This window comes from Schistocerca cancellata, chromosome 9 (assembly GCF_023864275.1).
Source record: "Schistocerca cancellata isolate TAMUIC-IGC-003103 chromosome 9, iqSchCanc2.1, whole genome shotgun sequence".
NCBI classification, from domain to species: domain Eukaryota; kingdom Metazoa; phylum Arthropoda; class Insecta; order Orthoptera; family Acrididae; genus Schistocerca; species Schistocerca cancellata.
The window spans coordinates 205,008,447-205,022,660 of NC_064634.1; the positions used below are offsets into that span (position 1 = coordinate 205,008,447).

At 45.9% G+C, this 14,214-nt stretch overlaps 1 protein-coding gene across 1 annotated transcript in view; it reads right to left on the reverse strand.

The window, feature by feature from the left end:
- The window catches only part of LOC126101284 (uncharacterized), a 73,671-nt gene that overhangs the window by 7,704 nt on the left and 51,753 nt on the right, over positions 1 to 14,214 (reverse strand). The window lies entirely within an intron of this gene.

Consider the following 14,214-nt stretch of genomic DNA (forward strand, 5'->3'; position numbering starts at 1 on the left):
GTGAGAAAGACCTTATTTCCTGTGTCAAGCGATGGTGTAAAAGTCAATACCCAGAATTTTATCAAAGTGCATTTACATCAAGGAAAGAACGTTGGGCCAGATGCGTCACAGCTGATGAAGGCTACACTGAGTAGGCTCAATGAATAGCTAAATGTTCCAAATATGTACACAAAAAATTTCATTCTCCTCCTGTAAAAAATAAAAAAATTAGAGACGACTGTGCAAAACTTTTTAAACGCCCTTTGTATGTATATATAGCGTGACTCCACGATGCTGTTACAGACCTTCTAGCACGATGTAGGAGGATAAATGTATCACTTTTAGGTCAGGGTCCCTGTAACGAAAACGAACGAGTCGAAATTTACAAGCTAAAACCGTTATGAAACCTCTGACAGTGGGATACATCTACTGATACTGTTGTTGCTAGGACTGTAGGTAGGCAACTTTCAGAGGTGGTAGTATGGACCGGATCAAGAAAAATGTCTAGTAAACATGGGCTCTGAAATGCATACGCTAAGAGCTTTGAACACTTGCTCAATAGGGGAGATGTTTTTCACACTAGCGAAGATGAACAAGTGCTCACAGCTCTTGAGGTATGCATTTTAGAACCCATGTTCACTAGATATTTTTCTTGTCCTGGTCCATACTACCACCTCTGAAAGCTGCATACCCATTATTCTTAGCAACAACAGTACCGGTGCAAGTATTACACTATTATTGGTATCAGAATGATTTGTAACTTTCGATTCTTTCGCTTCCAAAGAACGACCCTTACCCCTGATTGATACATTTATACGTCTACACATCCTTGCAAGTTTGCAACTTCATCACGGAACCACCCCGTATATACACCGATCAGCCAGAACATTATGACCACCGACCTACTATCGATATAAACCCGGCAGCCGATAGCAGCGTCTACTATGGAGGAATAACTGTAGTCAGGCGCGCACACACACACGATGTATGTAGTATCAATGACCGTGCTGTCCGTGTGTAGAATGGGGAAGGCGCGCTATCTACACTCCTGGAAATTGAAATAAGAACACCGTGAATTCATTGTCCCAGGAAGGGGAAACTTTATTGACACATTCCTGGGGTCAGATACATCACATGATCACACTGACAGAACCACAGGCACATAGACACAGGCAACAGAGCATGCACAATGTCGGCACTAGTACAGTGTATATCCACCTTTCGCAGCAATGCAGGCTGCTATTCTCCCATGGAGACGATCGTACAGATGCTGGATGTAGTCCTGTGGAACGGCTTGCCATGCCATTTCCACCTGGCGCCTCAGTTGAACCAGCGTTCGTGCTGGACGTGCAGACCGCGTGAGACGACGCTTCATCCAGTCCCAAACATGCTCAATGGGGGACAGATCCGGAGATCTTGCTGGCCAGGGTAGTTGACTTACACCTTCTAGAGCACGTTGGGTGGCACGGGATACATGCGGACGTGCATTGTCCTGTTGGAACAGCAAGTTCCCTTGCCGGTCTAGGAATGGTAGAACGATGGGTTCGATGACGGTTTGGATGTACCGTGCACTATTCAGTGTCCCCTCGACGATCACCAGTGGTGTACGGCCAGTGTAGGAGATCGCTCCCCACACCATGATGCCGGGTGTTGGCCCTGTGTGCCTCGGTCGTATGCAGTCCTGATTGTGGCGCTCACCTCCACGGCGCCAAACACGCATACGACCATCATTGCATCATTGGCACCAAGGCAGAAGCGACTCTCATCGCTGAAGACGACACGTCTCCATTCGTCCCTCCATTCACGCCTGTCGCGACACCACTGGAGGCGGGCTGCACGATGTTGGGGCGTGAGCGGAAGACGGCCTAACGGTGTGCGGGACCGTAGCCCAGCTTCATGGAGACGGTTGCGAATGGTCCTCGCCGATACCCCAGGAGCAACAGTGTCCCTAATTTGCTGGGAAGTGGCGGTGCGGTCCCCTACGGCACTGCGTACGATCCTACGGTCTTGGCGTGCATCCGTGCGTCGCTGCGGTCCGGTCCCATGTCGACGGGCACGTGCACCTTCCGCCGACCACTGGCGACAACATCGATGTACTGTGGAGACCTCACGCCCCACGTGTTGAGCAATTCGGCGGTACGTCCACCCGGCCTCCCGCATGCCCACTATACGCCCTCGCTCAAAGTCCGTCAACTGCACATACGGTTCACGTCCACGCTGTCGCGGCATGCTACCAGTGTTAAAGACTGCGATGGAGCTCCGTATGCCACGGCAAACTGGCAGACACTGACGGCGGCGGTGCACAAATGCTGCACAGCTAGCGCCATTCGACGGCCAACACCGCGGTTCCTGGTGTGTCCGCTGTGCCGTGCGTGTGATCATTGCTTGTACAGCCCTCTCGCAGTGTCCGGAGCAAGTATGGTGGGTCTGACACACCGGTGTCAATGTGTTCTTTTTTCCATTTCCAGGAGTGTATTTGAGTTTGAACGAGAGCAGATTGTGATGGCCCGGAGGCTCGACACGATCATTTCGCAAAATGCAGAACCCGTCGAGTGTTCGAGGAGTACTATGGTGAGTGTCTTCATCACGTGGCGAAACCAAGGTGAATGAGCGTCCATACGTCGTGGGGTTGGGCGGTCGCTCCTCATTACATATGTAGGGCATCGAAGGCTTGGCAGACTGGTAAAACGGGACAGGCGACGAACTGTGGCGAGACTAACATCAGACTTTCATGATGGGCCGGTTACAAATGTGTATGAACACTCAGTCCACCGAACACTCCGCAACCGACGGCCCATGCATGTAATAACGTTAACACCACAACATCGGCAACTACGACTGAAATGGGCACGTGTCCATCGGCACTGGACGTTGGTGCAACGGCAGAACGTTGCATGGTCGGATGAATCCCAATACCTTCTTCATCATGCCGATGGAAGGGCGCAAATCAGTCGTCTTCCAGAGGAACAGCTCCTTGACACCTGCACTGCGGGACGGAGACAAGGTGGCGGTGGCTCCATTATACTCTGGGGAACATTCAGGTGGACATCCATGGGTCCAATGGAGCTCGTCCGGGGCACCATGACGGCCAAACAGTGTCGTACACTGGTTGCAGACCACGTACACCACTTCATAACGCCCATGTTTCCCGACGTCAGTGACATTTTTCAACAAGATAATGCGACACGTCAACAGGCGAGGAGTGTGATGGAAGGTTCGAGGAACACAGTGACGAGATCCAATTAATCTACTGATCCCCTCCCCCCTCACCCGATCTAACACATCCGGGAAGTGATTGAACGTAGGATCAGAGCTCATCGCCCCCTTCCCCAGTATTTACGGAAATTATGTGACTTGTGTATGCAGATGTGGTGCCAACTCCCTGCAGTTAACTTCCTAGCCCTCGTTGGTTCCGCACCACGACGTGTCCGCGACGTGTCCATTGTCCGCGACAAAGGTGGACGTACTGGCTATTAGGCAGGTGGTTATAATGTTATGGCTGATCAATGTACATAAATTTATAGGAGCCGGCGCCCATAAATTGGATGCTCCGTAACGCCGTTGGATGACGTTCCTGGACATGTGTTTCTACATAAAACTTGATCTACTAAGTCCCCGATACTACCTCCAGAAGTGTACTGCATAACATTGAGTATAGCAGTATTCGAAATTATATTTATTTAACTTTAATAGTTTAATTATCACAACAATTGCTCTATTAGAAAACTTTCGAAAGGACCATTAGTTTTAGATACCGTTTTCCGGGGCATCATGGATGTGATATCACTAAAACTGTGGCATACTTCCTTCAATGTCCACAAAAATATCTTATGCCTCACAGCTCCTATACTGTCGTTTCCTCGGTTGTACTCCAAACTAGGAGTTGTGAGGCTTAAGACATTTCTATAGACGTGGAGATGTCTGTCAATGAGTGTTGTCACCCAGTTGGTGCCTCAGATAATGGCACCATGCCTGTGATTCCACAGGAACTATGGCAGGTTTCTCTCAACATCCATAGAAATAGCTTATGCCTAACAGCTTCTAGTTTGGAGTATAACTGAGGAAAGTACATCAATTTAAGTTACATAATGTAAAAGTAATTTCCTCTGCGACATTTTTGCAATAAAATTGTTTTCGTTCTGTTGTTATTTCAAAACTGCTACACTAATTATTAACTATGAAGTATATGTTAACCAAAGGAGAAATAAAATTATTCACTTCCAGTTAACTGATTGCACAAACTGAAGGACAAAGATGATCAGCGAGCAAATACAGTTAAAAAATTGTGTCCTGCTCGTTATACTACTTCAAAAGCCTTAGTGTGAGATGCTCTACTGAATATTACTCTGGCACAATTGGAGTTAATACCAGATATAGAGCAACAGCACTTATTGCCAAGGTATTCAAATAGAATTAATAATGAAAAAGATACCATGTGCTTACGACTAAATATGTGACAGGACGTCTCTTTCTTCGTTCTCAGATAATCGTAAAACGCCTTTTTGTTCCAATAACTGACAAGGGCTTCTTCTCGAGGCAAGCTTAGCTCATTCACTTGCAGTCGGTGTCGTTTTAATAGTAACGCAGGATTCGTCTCCAAGCACGTATGTGTGACGGTATTCATCCCACCAAAAACCGACCAACGAGATCGGACGCACTGCAAACCATCAGTCGGGCGATATAATGAAATAATCAGCAACCGACTGCATCAAAGAAATTTAATTTCTTGACCGGTTTCGGGCACTTAGTGCCCTTCTTCAGAAGGTTATTATGCTTATCGCATTATTTGCGAGTGCTAATAATAAAGTGCATACACTTCTGAAGAAGGGCACTAAGTGCCCGGATCCGGTCAAGATACTAAATTTCTTTTATGCAACTTTTTGCTTATTAATTCACTATATACGACTACAGTCGCTTATGACGGACAAAATACTAAACAGTCGGGTGATGTTATTGGGCAGCCTCTCTCGGCCGGATCTAGGCGCTTCAGTCTGGAACCGCGTGACCGCTACGGTCGCAGGTTCGAATCCTGCCTAGGGCATGGATGTGTGTGATGTCCTTAGGTTAGTTAGGTTTAATTAGTTCTAGATTCTAGGGGACTGGTGACCTCAGAAGTTAAGTCCCATAGTGCTCAGAGCCATTTTAACCATTTTGAGCCTCTGTCGATGGCGTCCGGCGACCGTCGTCGGTGGCACTCTGACCTCAGCCTAACCTGTGATACCATAATTGGTACTCTCTGGCCTCCAGAGTACAGATGTAGAGGTAGATGTAAATGTGGTTGTAGCTGTAGGTGCAGATGCAGATGTAGATGGTGGTGATACGTTGTGCACTTTTTTCGTTATGAGGTTTAATGTAATGGGGGTTCGTCGAAACTGTGTGTATGGACTGCAGTATGGGACGAATTGGAGTGGATGTTATATGGAAAGGAGCGTATGCAATCTATGTGGGAAAGAACTGATAGATGCGATGTAGATGTTAGAAGATGCGTGGAAAGACAACAGGGCAGGAAAAGGTTGGTTGCAGCCTTCATTCAGGATGAGCAGCGTAGGCTACGGGTGGAAGGAAGCGTACATTTCAGGGTCCAGCCGAAGGTCATGAATGGTAGGTATGTTGGTAGAGGCATGGTAGCAGAACAGGATTCTCAAGGATGGGAAGTACTATAGGATCATGGGAGAGAAGTAGGAGAAGTGGAAGTGTTCTAGGAGTTAAAAGTGGTGTGGAAACTGTATAACTGGTAGAGAACACGATCGGGAGAAGACACACGGTCCAGTCACATTAACTGGACTACTACCTACGTTCGACGTCAACGTGCAATAACCACCCACAGGAGACATGACTACATCTACATCCATACTCCGCAAGCCACCTGACGGTGTGTGGCGGAGGGTACCCTGAGTACCTCTATCGGTTCTCCCTTCTATTCCAGTCTCGTATTGTTCGTGGAAAGAAGGATTGTCGGTATGCCTCTGTGTGGGCTCTAATCTCTCTGATTTTATCCTCATGGTCTCTTCGCGAGATATACGTAGGAGGGAGCAATATACTGCTTGACTCTTCGGTGAAGGTATGTTCTCGAAACTTTGACAAAAGCCCGTACCGAGCTACTGAGCGTCTCTCCTGCAGAGTCTTCCACTGGAGTTTATCTATCATCTCCGTAACGCTTTCGCGATTACTAAATGATCCTGTAACGAAGCGCGCTGCTCTCCGTTGGATCTTCTCTATGTCTTGTATCAACCCTATCTGGTACGGATCCCACACTGCTGAGCAGTATTCAAGCAGTGGGCGAACAAGCGTACTGTAACCTACTTCCTTTGTTTTCGGATTGCATTTCCTTAGAATTCTTCCAATGAATCTCAGTCTGGCATCTGCTTTACGGACGATCAACAATATATGATCATTCCATTTTAAATCACTCCTAATGCGTACTCCCAGATAATTTATGGTAGTAACTGCTTCCAGTTGCTGACCTGCTATTTTGTAGCTAAATGATAAAGGATCTATCTTTCTGTGTATTCGCAGCACATTACACTTGTCTACATTGAGATTCAATTGCCATTCCCTGCACCATGCGTCAATTCGCTGCAGATCCTCCTGCATTTCAGTACAATTTTCCATTGTTACAACCTCTCGATACACCACAGCATCATCTGCAAAAAGCCTCAGTGAACTTCCGATGTCATCCACCAGGTCATTTATGTATATTGTGAATAGCAACGGTCCTATGACACTCCCCTGCGGCACACCTGAAATTACTAGCAGTGGAGCGTATATAAACCGAGTCGGAGACACGAGAAAAACACAGTGCAGTCATTGATTTAATGCAGAAACAGAGTGATTATCTGGCGTTCAAGAGGGCATGATGATTGACTTTCGGGCCTAGGGTGGAAATATTCCCGAAATGGCTAGTTTTGTGAACTGTTCGCCTGCCGCTTCGGTTAAAGTGTATTGTATATGGCAAAATGGCACTATCCAAACCTGTAGCCGAGGCAACTGCGGTGCAGTATGGACCATAGATGACGGGAGTGAACGACAGCTTTGGAGATGTGTACGGGCGAATAGACGTGCAACTGTTGAGCAACTGACAGCCCAGATGAAACAAGGGTTACCAGCAATGCCTCCTCAATGACCGTTCAGCGAACGTTGCTGCGTGTGGGCCTCCGCAGCAGGCGCCTAGTTCATGCACCCATGCTGACTGCTGTTCATTGGCGACAAAGGCTAGACTTTGCACGCCAGGACTGCAAGTGGAAGCCCACTGAGTGGCGACAGGTGGCTTTTTAAGATGAATCGCGTTGTATCCTCCATCGCACAGGCTGCCGCTGGCATGTACGGCCTTGCAGCAATTGTCGGAAGGGTCCAGGTCGGAGGAAGGAGCGTGTTGGTCTGGGTAATATTTTTGTAGCATTCCCTGGGTGATCTTGTGATTCTGGAAGGCACAATGGATCAACATAAGTATTCATCCACTCTTGGAGCCAATGCTCGCCCCCTACATGCAGTTTGTTTTCCCTCGGCATCTACCGAGCGAAGTGGCGCAGTGGTTAGCACACTGGACTCGCGTTCGGAAGGACGACGGTTCAATCCCGTATCCGACCATCCTGATTTAAGTTTTCCGTGGTTTGCCTAAATCACTTCAGGCAAATGCCAGGCTGGTTCCTTTGACAGGACGCGGCCGACTTACTTTCCCACCCTTCCCTAATCCGATGACCTCTCTGTTTGGTCTCTTCCCCCAAATCAATCCAACTCCGCGGAATGATGGAATCTACCAGCAAGACAATGGAACGTGTCACCCACTTTGCAGTAAAAGTGTGCAGTCTGAAGAGCACCAGGGGAGTTAACTCTATTGCCGTGAGCACCAAACTCTCAGGATTTAAACCCAGTCGAGAATCTGTGGGACCACCTCGATCGGGCTGCTTGTGGCATGGACCCTCAACCGAGAATCCTAGCGAAGCTTGCAAGTGGACTAGAGTTGGCATAGATCCACAACTCCGTCGGTTCGTTCCAGAACCTCATTGACTCTCTTCCTTAACACCTCCCTGCAGAAGGGGTTATTCACGCTTTTGACAGGTGGCCGACTTACTTTCCCATCCTTCCCTAATCCGATGACCTCTCTGTTTGGTCTCTTCCCCTAAATCAATCAAACTCCGCAGAATGATGGAATCTACCAGCAAGACAATGGAACGTGTCATCCACTTTGCAGTACAAGTGTGCAGTCTGAAGAGCACCAGGGGAGTTAACTCTACTGCCATGAGCACCAAACTCTCAGGATTTAAACCCAGTCGAGAATCTGTGGGACCACCTCGATCGGGCTGTTTGTGGCATGGACCCTCAACTGAGAATCCTAGCGAAGCTTGCAAGTGGACTAGAGTTGGCATAGATCCACAACTCTGTCGGTTCGTTCCAGAACCTCACTGACTCTCTTCCTTAACATCTCCCTGCAGAAGGGGTTATTCACGCTTTTGACAGGTGGCCGACTTACTTTCCCATCCTTCCCTAATCCGATGACCTCTCTGTTTGGTCTCTTCCCCCAAATCAATCCAACTCCGCAGAATGATGGAATCTACCAGTAAGACAATGGAACGTGTCACCCACTTTGCAGTACAAGTGTGCAGTCTGAAGAGCACCAGGGGAGTTAACTCTACTGCCGTGAGCACCAAACTCTCAGGATTTAAACCCAGTCGAGAATCTGTGGGACCACCTAGATCGGGCTGTTTGTGGCGTGGACCCTCAACTGAGAATCCTAGCGAAGCTTGCAAGTGGACTAGAGTTGGCATAGATCCACGACTCTGTCGGTTCGTTCCAGAACCTCATTGACTCTCTTCCTTAACATCTCCCTGCAGAAGAGGTTATTCACGGTTTTGACAGGTGGCCACGTTAATAAGATGGGTAGTGTAGTTGGATGCGGAAATTAAGCTGGAGTAGATACAGTTTCATGATTTGGGGGTAGTTTTACACTACCTCCACCGACCTGTATACAGAGAATCAAAAATGTACAGGGCTATTACAAATGATTGAAGCGATTCCATAAATTCACTGTAGCTCCATTCATTGACATATGGTCACGACACACTACAGATACGTAGAAAAACTCATAAAGTTTTGTTCGGCTGAAGCCGCACTTCAGGTTTCTGCCGCCAGAGCGCTCGAGAGCGCAGTGAAACAAAATGGCGACAGGAGCCGAGAAAGCGTATGTCGTGCTTGACATGCAATCACATCAGTCACACAGTGCAACGACACTTCAGGACGAAGTTCAACAATGATCCACCAACTGCTAACTCCATTCAGCAATGGTATGCGCAGTTTAAAGCTTCTGGATGCCTCTGTAAGGGGAAATCAACGGGTCGGCCTGCAGTGAGCGAAGAAACGGTTGAACGCGTGCGGGCAAGTTTCACGCGTAGCCCGCGGAAGTCGACGAATAAAGCAAGCAGGGAGCTAAATGTACCACAGCCGACGGTTTGGAAAATCTTACGGAAAAGGCTAAAGCAGAAGCCTTACCGTTTACAATTGCTACAAGCCCTGACGCCCGATGACAAAGTCAAACGCTTTGAATTTTCGGCACGGTTGCAACAGCCCATGGAAGAGGATGCGTTCAGTGCGAAACTTGTTTTCAGTGATAAAGCAACATTTTTTCTTAATGGTGAAGTGAACAGACACAATGTGCGAATCTGGGCGGTAGAGAATCCTCTCGCATTCGTGCAGCAAATTCGCAATTCACCAAAAGTTAACGTATTTTGTGCAATCTCACGGTTTAAAGTTTACGGCCCCTTTTTCTTCTGCGAAAAAAACGTTACAGCACACGTGTATCTGGTCATGCTGGAAACTTGGCTCATGCCACAACTGGAGACCGACAGCGCCGACTTCATCTTTCAACAGGATGGTGCTCCACCACACTTCCATCATGATGTTCGGCATTTCTTAAACAGGAGATTGGAAAACCGATGGATCGGTCGTGGTGGAGATCATGATCAGCAATTCATGTCATGGCCTCCACGCTCTCCCAACTTAACCCCATGCGATTTCTTTCTGTGGGGTTATGTGAAAGATTCAGTGTTTAAACCTCCTCTACCAAGAAACGTGCCAGAACTGCGAGCTCGCATCAACGATGCTTTCGAACTCATTGATGGGGACATGCTGCGCCGAGTGTGGGAAGAACTTGATTATCGGCTTGATGTCTGCCGAATCACTAAAGGGGCACATATCGAACATTTGTGAATGCCTAAAAAAACTTTTTGAGTTTTTGTATGTGTGTGCAAAGCATTGTGAAAGTATCGCAAATAATACAGTTATTGTAGAGCTGTGAAATTGCTTCAATCATTTGTAATAACCCTGTATTTATACTTATTGTTTAGTGTATTTTTACTTATTGTTGTGGATTGAGCACACCTAACACCCCACCAATCTGGCGATTTGGAGACAGACTCGAAGCGTGTACCACTAGGGGCAGGTATATCAGAACCTGTAGACGTGTCATTCGGTCTGTTTTGTCACATCAAATTAGTTCGTGCCTGCAGATATGTAACTCAATGAACAGATTTACAAAGCGGGCAGTCGCATGCATATGCTACTCATATTGACGTTTACCACGTCAGAAACAGTGCTCATATTGAGCAAGTATAATGTGAGCTGAAAACTTGGAAAGATGCTATATAGAGGATGTTTCAAAGTCTTTGCATCAAACATCCATGGGCGATAGATTACGTCATGAGCAAAAATTTATGTTAGAGATAAAGTGTCATCTGTCGCTTTCCGGAGTCACTGGGCGTCTTTTTATTCAGAAGATGGCCGTAGGGCTTAAAAGACAAAATAAAATAATTTTTTTTTAAAAAGGTATGATATGGTAGTGGATCATAGAATATTAAATGTGTAGGAAATAGCTGACCCCAAATGCACATTAGAAGAAAGGGTACGAAACATTTTACATAGATAATTAACTGTGAGAAATCTTTATGTAAGATTTGTTAAGTGCCAACCATAGGCAAATGAGAAAACGAGTTTCACGGCAACAATTTCAAAACGAATGCAGCTCCTTGTGGATAGATCATGGGACCACCACTTTAAAACAAAACCGAAACAAGAATACAATAATGGAGCTCAAACAAAAAATGGGAAGTTCATTTCTTCTTTCAGAAAGATTGTGAGCAGTGTTTTCGATGTTGAAAATGGGAGTCTTCTTGTTAATTATACTACCTAATCAGATCTACCCACATATTAGAGGACATTAATACGTTGTGTGTCCATCCTTCGGCGTTATGGTGGCTTCCAGCCATTTGGGGACAGTTACAGTGAGGCTTCTGAATGTCTGTGGAGGAGTGGCAGCCCATTCTTCCTCAAGAGCCGAAACCAGAGACGATAATGGTGTTGGATACTTGTGTCTGGAGTGAAGTCGACGTTCTAACTCATTCCACTGGATTGTGGTCGGGACTCTGCGCAGGCCAGTCCATTTCAAGGGTTGTGTTGTCCACAAACCACTGTCTCACTGTTGCTGCTTTATGACAGGGTGCATCGTCATGCTGATACAAGCAATAATCATCTCCGAATTGTTTCTCTATTTAAACCTAATCGAGAATCTGTGGAACCACGTCTATCCGACTGTTTGCAGCATGAATCCTCAACCGAAAATCCCAGCACAGCTTATCGCAGCACTGGAGCGGCATGGCTATACAGCTCGGTCGGTACCTTCCAGAACTTCATTGATTCTCTTCCTGCACGTCTCCCTGCAAAAGGGACTATTCAAGCTTTTGACAGGTGGCCACATTAATTAGACTGGACAGTGTAGTTGGATTCAGAAATTGAGGTGGAGCGCATACAGTTCCATGATTTGGATGTAGTTTTCCACTGTCTCTCTCGAACCGGTTACAGAGCATGAAATGTGTATTTATACTTATTATTTAGTGTTTTTATACTTATTGTTATGGGTTGAGTATGCCTAACAGCCCACCAATCTGGCGATTCGGAGACAGACTCGCAGATGACGAGTGATACTACAGTGATATTCGTAACTACCTCTAGGGTTTCAAAAGACGACTGTGTAAAACCTGAGTGACATGCAGAATGGCCATATATATCAGTGGAGAAAGCAGGTCTCCAAGTTTCGATTCATAACCTGCAGACGAATTGGTTCGTGCTTGCAGAAATCCAACTCAATGAATAGTCCGTTTCAGGGACGCTGTTGTTCACAAACCACTTCCTGTTTTACGACAGGATGCATCGTTATGCCGGTACAAGCAATCATCGCCTCCGAACTGTCTTGGGCGTAGTACGCCAAGCTGTAAAATGTATTCGTACTGTCCGGCATTTAGCTTTTTGTTAAGCATAATAAGGGTACCACACCCTAAACACCAAAAACAACCCCATACCACAAGGCCACCTCCCCTGTACCTCACCTGACGGCAGGTAACGTTCTTCAGGCATTCGCCAAACACAAACCCTTCTACTGGATTGGCACAGAGCACAGCGGAATTTATTACGACAAATCACTCATTTCCAGTCGTCCACTGTGCTCTTTCCACTAGGGCTACTGACAAAATATCGATCTATCGATTTTTTCCCAAGAATATAAACATATATCGGACGGTATCTTTTCTTATAATATATCGATATCAAAATGGTAATGTCGAGTGCCGATATTTTTTTCGCTATTTTCGCTAAGTATTTGAAGCTGTTCTTTTGAAGATAATTTTACTTTCACTTTGTGAAGGTGCCTTACTACTTTTTCAGCTTCATCATGTCCAACATTTCTCTTTGACTGTGTGCAGCAAGTATATGTGGCACAAAAAAAGAAGTCCGATTCCACTGGTGAGTGTCGGTGTGAATGGAGTTACAAGATGTGAAGAAATAGCGCACCAGTCAAGTTAATAAACAATTTTTAACGCAACTGGAGTGTTATTTCTTCACATCGGCATTCTTCAAAGATAGTAGCTGAAAATGATGAACAAAAATTTAAATGACGAGACTTGTCTTTGGGGCGGGCGGAGACGAGTAAGGGGAAATGCTGACGTAATCAGCGCTCGGCAACGTTTAACATCACCCCGCGATTTCGATACTATAGATGTTAGGTCGGCGACGTTGTAAAAAAAGAAACAAAATTGAGAAACTGGGAAGTAGATACGAAGTGTTCCAGACAAATTCGATATGTGACACACCGAAGACGGACCCATCAGTCAACTTTTATTGTGCCACTTACATGCATTACGATTAGTAGCAAAGTGGTTATCGCCAAGCGTGAACGTGCATCGTTTTCCTTTCAATTCTTGCTCTAAGAGGGGTAGGTAGGCTGCTAGCTTGTTGATGTACAGAATATATAATAATAGATCAATACTTAAATATAAAGCTCTAAACCCGTCTGTATATTTACAATGTGCAGTGAATATTTTTATAGGCCGGCACGTCGATAATTTTGTGTCGATATATCGATGTATCTGTGCTTTTATCGAATTGCTGTGAGCCTATTATCGTATTTTTAAATATCGATATACCGCATTACGATTTTTTGTAAATATCAACTGTCCTAGTTTACACCATGACACGTGTTTCCTCCCAATGGCTTATGAGGAGCTGTTCGACCATTGTGTCCGATTATTTTTAACTCCCTACGCACAGGTATTGTGGTAGTTTGACTGCCGGTAGCGCTTTCAAACGCACTAGTGATTTCTTCCACTGATTCCGTGCTATTTTGTCAACCAACCTCCGCAATGCTCTACTGTTGTTGTCCGTCAATACATGAGTAATGTGCTGCGAATACATAGAAAGAAAGATCCTTCATCATTTAGCTACAATATAGCACGTCAGCAACTGGAAGCAGTTAATTCCATAAATTATCTGGGAGTACGCATTAGGAGTGATTTAAAATGGAATGATCATATAAAATTAATCGTCGGTAAAGGAGATGCCAGACTGAGATTCATTGGAAGAATCCTAAGGAAATGCAATCCGAAAACAACGGAAGTGGGTTACAGCACACTTGTTCGCCCACTGCTTGAATACTGCTCACCAGTGTGGGATCTGTACCAGATAGGGTTGATAGAGGAGATAGAGAAAATCCAACGGAGAGAAACGCGCTTCGTTACAGGATCATTTAGTAATAGCGAAAGCGTTACGGAGATGATAGATAAACTCCAGTGGAAGACTCTGCAAGAGAGACGCTCAGTAGCTCGGTACGGACTTTTGTTGAAGTTTCGAGAACATACCTTCACCGAGGAGCCAAGCAGTATATTGCTCCCTCCTACGTATATCTCGCGAAGAGAC